A 7749-nucleotide genomic window follows, 5' to 3' on the forward strand; every position below is an offset into this window, starting at 1 on the left:
AAGGAAGGAAGGAAGGAAGGAAGGAAGGAAGGAAGGAAGAAAGGCTATATTTGAAAGGTAAACTTCAGATGCATTAATGCTGTAAATATAAAAGGTAAAATTACAAAACTAATAGAAGAAAATCTAGGAAGTTACCTCTATACTTTATGGGTCAGGAAGGACTTACTTCTTACTACCCACAAAGTCAAAATTTTGATGTCTTTAAATAGATTATACTTAAGGATTCTTGCACCATCATCAAAGTCATCAAATGACTGACACATTGGAGAAACACTAGCCATGTTGAAAACCACCAATGGATTACTATTTCAAATACACATGGAATTCTAGAAAATCAACAAGTAGTGGAAATTAAAAGAATATGAACATCCAGACACAGAAGTCAAATGGCTAGCAAGGTTATGAAGAAAAGATCACTCTTCCTGGTAAACAAAAAACATATTAAAGCAACAATGAGGTTCCACTTAATAACAGCTAAATTAGCAAAGCATGGGCTACTGTGTAACACAAGCTATCAGAAATGTGAGAAAATGGGAATTTTTATATATTGCTGAGAGTAAAATATGAATTAGTCATTTAAAAGTAATCTGAAGAATGTATTTTTACTTTATGTGTAGTTACCTTTAAGTCAGCAATACCACATATGGATACATATCCCTAAAGAAACTCTTCCTTAGACATTAGCAACATGTAGAAAGTTGTTTATTATAGAATTATTTGTATCTACAGTTGGAATCAATCTCAACGACTTTAGGGGAATAATTTATGCTAGATGCAAACCATGAAAATACTTCACAGTTAGAAGTAGTGAAATGGACATATGATATGAACAGATAGCAAAAAATACTGAGTAAAGAAAGATAAAATACATAATAAATTGGCGGTTATATAAATGCCTGAAGCACAAAGAACTATGTAATTTTTTGCATGTCCATGAATGCTTTAACACTGAGCTATAACCTCTAGCTACATGATTTCTAAAGTGTTTATATATGTGTGTATCTTTATATATGTACATATATATGATGCAAATGAGTGTTGGGAAGTATATAATGAATGGAAGCAGAGATTGGACATGAAAAAGAAAATTTAAATCAAAAACGATGAAAGCATGCCCCTAAGCAAAAACTGGCTGCATTTGAAATGTTTTAAGTGGTAGTAACATCAATTGTTAGATTTGTGTCATTTGATTAGAAATGCCCTTTTCTGAGATAATAGTGTCTTTCACACTATACACTCTGGTTTTGACTATGATAAATTTATAAAGTTTTTAGGGCATCTACTTCTTGCTTGTTACTATTATTGAAAAATACACTCAAAATATTCTAATAAGAGGAATATGGACTTATGGCTATGAGAAGCTATAACTTAGTTCAAACTTACTACTAATAGGGACCTGATAAGGTTAGTTACCTCTTTAAATTTGTCTTCTTATCTGCAAAAATAGATTTGGGTGATTTCTAAATTTCACCATACCAAAATTTTTCATTTATTTTCTAACTTTGTACTCATGAAATAATTTTTTTTCCTCCTCCAACTAGTACCCCTTCCCCCCCCCCCAAAAAAAAAGACAAGAGTATCAAAAGACAATTTAAAAAGTGATGTAGCAATGGGAGGGAGTAGCAACTTAGTTTTATAGGGTATAAAGGAGAAAACACTAAAGGGATACAGTGATTTTCAGTCTTTCAAGTCCTTCAAGGTTAAGTTGTTCTCAGCTTCAGTGAATTTACAAACTATAGTCTATTGTACATGTCACTATTAACCATCTGAAAACACAAATTAAAATTTCTTATGGAGTTTCTATTTGCAAGTGTTAAACTTATGGTTTATCTATATAAATTTGCAATTAAAAATGTAAGCTTCCAAGGGAATGATGAGTATTTTTTTTTAATCAACAAACTAGTCATGCTCAGAGAATTTAACAAAAAACTCATTCATTGAGAAAGCTGGATTAAACGAATATGGTGAATTTAAAATTAAAGAAGATAAGAATGTATTATATATGCTGGTGACCATGAACAATAACTAAGATATCTACAGAAAAATGCTGCTACATTTTATAAGAAAACTGAATACTTAAGATACCTAAAAAACTGAAATCAGAAGATTTAAATACCTAAAGTTTTTAAATTATTGTGTTTTAGAGAAGAGGACTTATAATCTTCTTACAAAAATGAACATAAACAGACATTATCATATTAAATATTTCATTCATATTTAATCTTAAATATGGGTGGGAGTTAAGGGAGTTAAGGAATGGGAATTAAGAAGTCACAAAACATCTGTTGCTAATAATTCCAGCACAGATGCAGCTTTTGCTGCAAAGGAGATGATGATGAAGGTTTTCTCAGTTTGTCATACCAAAAGTCATAGTATGTATACCTTAAACGTCAGGTATCAAGTCTCAATGAAGGTATAAAGTTGATTATGAGGAGAAATGTGTATATGGTAAGATAAGTATATAAATGACATATTAAATAGCAAGAAGATGTTCAAAGAAATAAAAGAGAAAAATAATTTTTAGAGAATGAAAATAAAAATCTAATAAGGTTTCATAGTATAAAGTTGAACTTATTTTTTTCTTTGCATTCCCCTTTTTGGAATCATTCAAGGTATCTACAACTAAATTATATACTTCAAAATATAGTTTAACAAAATTAATGAAGTGAGTTCTAAATATTATTTTTTTCTCTGAAAATAATCTTAAGGCAAACTTTACTTAATAGAGAACATTTTGTTCTTTAAATAGTATAATGCCATATTTTTAAACAACCTAGGTTCAGGTTAACAAGCAGCATAACCCACCTAATCAAGGTTAAAATCTAGACATGTTTACACTACACCAAAATTTTTCCCTTGATAAGACTGATGTGCTAAGAATGTTTCCTTTTAAGGAATACAACTCTCAAAACATCATCCCAACAAAAAGGAAAGATTATTTCCTACAGCAATGCCTGTAAAATAGATGAAATTTGAAGTGGGATTACACATTACTGTTTCTATCTCACAAGATGTCCATGTATTTTCTTCTTTTAAGTTACATCTAGTTCAATGATTACTTAGTGAGTAATATACACCACATACAGCTTTCCAAAAGTATTTTAAACACCACTTTTAATTAGTATTATTAATTAGTATTTCCTAATCTGGGAACTTTTCTAAAACTTTAAATTTTTTAAAGAATTCTTCCAACAATACATTTTTTTTTAGTTTAGTTTATATCTCTATTAGAATGAACACACACTTCCATATAAAACAGGCAAGATTAAAATTTCTTTTTCAATTCCAAATGCTGTATCTACAATTTTATCAAATACTCTTTCACACTAATGCAGAAATTCTGCTTGATTTTTCTTTTCTGCTGCAACTCAATACAGGTAGTTAAGAATAGCTAACAATATAATTCCACATGATAGTGTATCTGTGTTTACATCTGGCTCTAATCACATGCTTAAAAGTGATTTATGCAGGATGAAGCAAAAATGGGGAGGGAGAAACAAAATAAAACAAAATATAAGAAATAGTTAATGCTGTTATTTAAAAAATATTCTCAATTTCATAGAAATTTCTCAAAGCTATTAAAACTGCAAATGTAGGGTAAGGCATGTGAAATAAAATTATTTTACGTAAGGATCATCTTACAAGTGGTTGACAATTTATAAGATACTGTAAGTTTTTCTCCATGCTACAAATAGTATGTCAAGGTTTTGTGGTAAAGTTCCTCAGTTCATTTAAAAAAGTAAATGAATCATAGTTACTGACTACTGACTTCTAGGAACTAGAGCACTCCAAATTCAAGGAAATATAAAGCTATTAATGCATAAATACAAACAAACAAGAATCATGACACTAAAATCAGAAATTCACACTGGTTTTTCCTGACAATTCTGGTAATTCCTACTTAATTCAAGATGAGCAGTATTACTACTGCATTATGGTACTGGTGTTGATGCATTTATTGAGACCCCATAAAAATAATTAGGAGAATAAATATGTCTAATATTTGACCTAGTTAAAGGCATCTAAAAGTTTACAGTCATATTAAAAATAATTAGATGGACACAAGAAGGACAACTAAATTCATTAAGTTATGCAAAACTTTTATGTAAAAAGTCATTATATTTAGAGTCTACTGAAAAGAATTATTTGAATAGAAACATACAACCAAAGTAGAGATTTTTTACATATAAAAGCTCAAAAACAAACTTTTCCTTAATTCACCATATGCAAATTTAAAATGTATACACTACTTGAGTCTGATTCTTAATAAGAAAGAAAACAAAGTCACTGACACCTGAGTGCCTACTAGTTAGTCACTCCTTATTAGTTGTCTGCTAACTCATGTATAGACTGAGCCATTTAAGTTATGTGAAATAATTACAGTTTTATCAAGTTGATAATTGCATTTTTTTAGTTAGCCATTTACATCCTTAATCATCTGAAAACATTTATTTTCAGGGATCTTAGGAAGAAAAAGAGGAGACTGAAAAGTACAGTAAGCAACATAGCAAATATGGGCAGATCATTTATACATTCTTCTCCAAATCTGTCAATAAGAAACTTAAAAAAACAATAATAAAGCAATGCTAAAACCATTCAAAAGCAAGACTAAACTGATGGTGATCTTAATTACAATATTTAAAAAACTTCAAATTTATAAAACTGTTGAGTTAAAACATTCCTATTTCTTTCCAACCTTAGCAGACTAGAAAATACTTATGCCTAAGGTATACAGGGCTGTTTTAACAGTAAGACACAGAATTATACCTAAGGTCCTAATCAATGCAGAGGTCCCAGTCAACAGTGGATAAAAAAGACTCATGGTACTATTATATCAATAATGATTTTTGTTAGCATCCTCTACTGGTGGCTTTCAAAGATAGCAAGTGGAAATGGTACAAATGACATAAATGACCTGCTAGTCCATTTAAAGTGAATTTATCAGCATATGGTCATTAGTAGCTAGAGTACAACCCCCCCCCATAACATATAAATAATAAAAACCAAACAGAATGCAAAACTAGAAAATGAGAAGGCACATTTTGAAAATACAACAAAGCATTACCTTATAAATGGTAAAAATCAATTTTAGCAATTCTAATGCAACTCCTTACAGATGACTGACATCATTACATAAAGTTACTACACAAGGTTTGATACCTTGGCCAAACCTTGCTCAGTTAGTTTACCCTTGTCAAATTACATTACTTGATTCTCCCATTCATACTCTGATGATATAGTCCAGAAAGAAAATTAAAATGTTTTACTGGAGGTTCAGCAGTAAAATCTGCTTACCTTATTTTATAATGGATGAAAATATTTACATATAAATAACATCATAAAGCATCTCTATGTTTATTTCCCACTGTATACATCATGTATTCCTTCATTAAAAAGATTTAAGAGTTAACATTTCTCCAAGCAATTCTCTCCTCAAAACTGCAACTTAATTATGATTGCGTTGCTAAGAAATATTAACCAGTACCTATCCTGCGGTTCCACAACACAATAGCACAGTTTCATTTTTTTAAATTTGCAAATTATAAGGCTTAATCAAATAGCATGTCTGTAACTAACAGTAATGGATGAAATGCATCTGAGAACAAAAAGAAATGAAAGGAGAGAGCCAGAAGTGATGAAAATGGAAGATACCTGTAGTAATACAGTGCTATCTTAAACACCTTTTGTTTTCTGAGTAAAGCATACTGCAGTCAAGGCATTTGGCGCTAAACAGCTCCAAATCTGTTTTCCTAATATTAAGCACAAAGGAAAAACACTAACAGCCAAGGTGGTAAATGAATCCCTCCCTTGAGAATGAAAGCAGAAGACAGGAGGGGGCTGACATACATGCAGGAGAAAACTAAACACCATCTTTTTTCTACCTGCACAAGTTGCCATTTGCTGCAGCGACCGAGAATCTCTTTTTCCTGTTGATTTCAAGTACCTTTCAGGAGAGCTTTTCTCCCTTAAGTCATCTGTTGATATGCCTTATGAGTATAATAATCATATCACAGGATCTTTAGGAGAAAAATCCATTCTTTCCTGTTCAGGTAAACATGTTTACAGCAGCTGCTCAGACGCTGGGTGGTTCAGACTCACATGTCACACACATGTCGTCAGCAACAAGAAAAGCCCCTTTCTCTGGCGATGAACATTTTAAATAAGGTAACAAGCGAACAACCCTTTCAGAACCAACTTACCTTTCATAAAAGCCACATCAGCAACAGCGGCAACAGCTCAATATAGAACACATTATTTGACGCTAAAACAGGAAATTAAAATTGCAATAGCCTATGCTGCGCTCCTAGCTATAGCAAGTCAGCTCTCCACAATGAGGATAGCAAATATTAGTTATCAATCATAACTAATAGACGTCTTTAAAACATAAATGTTTATTTGAACAACTAAAGCGATTTATGAAAACAGTGATTTTAATGCCGACTCAAATATATAAAAATACGTTTACGAGTGAAAGGAAACCTCTTGAAACAGCTTACAATCTTCATACTTGCTTCTAGACAGGAAATCCCACACAAAATCTAAAATTGCCAGGAAAGGTTACAAAACCTCGCGTTTCGCATCCCAGAAGGGAGGGAGAAGGGGAGTCTGGCGCGGGGGGTGGGGCGGGAGCAGTGCGCGAGAGTTTTTCCTTAAACACATATGTCCTCATTTCCAAGATACGGCGATCCCTTTATTGGCGCATCTATTTCTTCACTCCGAAAAACTCGTTTTAAAAATAACGCAGGGACCAAAAGGAGCCCCAGGGTCCGAAATGTACGTGTAATTCCTTATATAGACTCAGCTGCAGCCAGCGGCAGGGCCGTTGCCGCCCATTATTATACAAACAGGTACCCGGCCGCGCAGGCGGGGGACCTCTCCTGGCTCCCTCCCGCCGCCCCCGGGAGAAGTCTCGCCCCTCTCGCCACAGGAACTGTCCAGACAATAACAATCAGCAGACCTTTCGCTGCTAAACTAGAGGGAAAGCAAGCCCAGAATCCACCCCGAGATAAGCAGAAATGCAATCAACTTACAACATCTCTCCCAACTGGAAAAGACGACTGTGCAACAAACCACCACATGTTCGGCTCTTTCCTCCTCCTCCGCTATTATTTTTTTAATTAACTCTCATGCCAGAGGGTTGTGTATTTCGTCGGCGCATCAGCACAAATCAATAAACACTGCAGCTGCAGCTAGAGCAGCAGACCCGAGCGTCCGTCGGTCCGTCTGCCCCCTCCCCCACCCTCTTTCCACCCGCGACCTAGAGCGCCATCCAAGCTCCATTATCCAGCTTCAGCGCTCCGTGCGTCCGGCCCAGGTAACAACTTCCCCAAAAACCGAAAGAGAAAAAAGAAAGGCGTAAGCACAGAACCCCAACCCAGCGCGGGGTGGGGGATCTGTCTGTGGTGCTTCCCTGTCTCCAACACCAGGTTAACAACTCCACAAACACACCCGCTGCCCAGCTCGCCGCCATCCACAGATCTCCCACAGCAGCAAGTAGGTGCCGTTCCTGCCCCGTCTCGCCGGCCCCTCCACTGGCGCCCCACAGGACGTGGACCTCACTCGTGGGGCTCGTCTCGGTGCCCGGAGGCCGGGGGCCCAGGGCACGGTGGCCGGCGGCGGGGGAGAGGAGGGGCGCTTAGGGACCCACGCCTCCGCTAATCCCCGTTCCGCGAACGCGCCTGGCCGGCCGCTCACAACTTTACCGCGGCCGGTCGAGCCCGGTCCGCCTGAGGCGCGCACCGCCGGCGC

The 7749-nt window shown here is 35.5% G+C and overlaps 1 protein-coding gene across 5 annotated transcripts in view; it reads right to left on the bottom strand.

The window, feature by feature from the left end:
- Positions 1 to 7749, bottom strand: part of ZEB1 (zinc finger E-box binding homeobox 1) — a 150563-nt gene that overhangs the window by 142109 nt on the left and 705 nt on the right. Inside the window, exon 1 of one of the 5 annotated variants that reach the window (XM_012731282.1) lies at positions 7450 to 7642. The exons of 3 other annotated variants lie outside the window; for them this stretch is intronic. The gene's annotated coding sequence lies outside the window, so the exon portion shown is untranslated. Of the gene's footprint in view, positions 1 to 7031; positions 7103 to 7449; positions 7643 to 7749 lie in introns of those variants that run through there. One more of the 5 variants, XM_012731281.1, reaches the window with a different exon arrangement.

The sequence above is a fragment of the Condylura cristata genome, unplaced genomic scaffold (genome assembly GCF_000260355.1).
Source record: "Condylura cristata isolate star-nosed mole 26May11 unplaced genomic scaffold, ConCri1.0 scaffold00030, whole genome shotgun sequence".
NCBI classification, from domain to species: domain Eukaryota; kingdom Metazoa; phylum Chordata; class Mammalia; order Eulipotyphla; family Talpidae; genus Condylura; species Condylura cristata.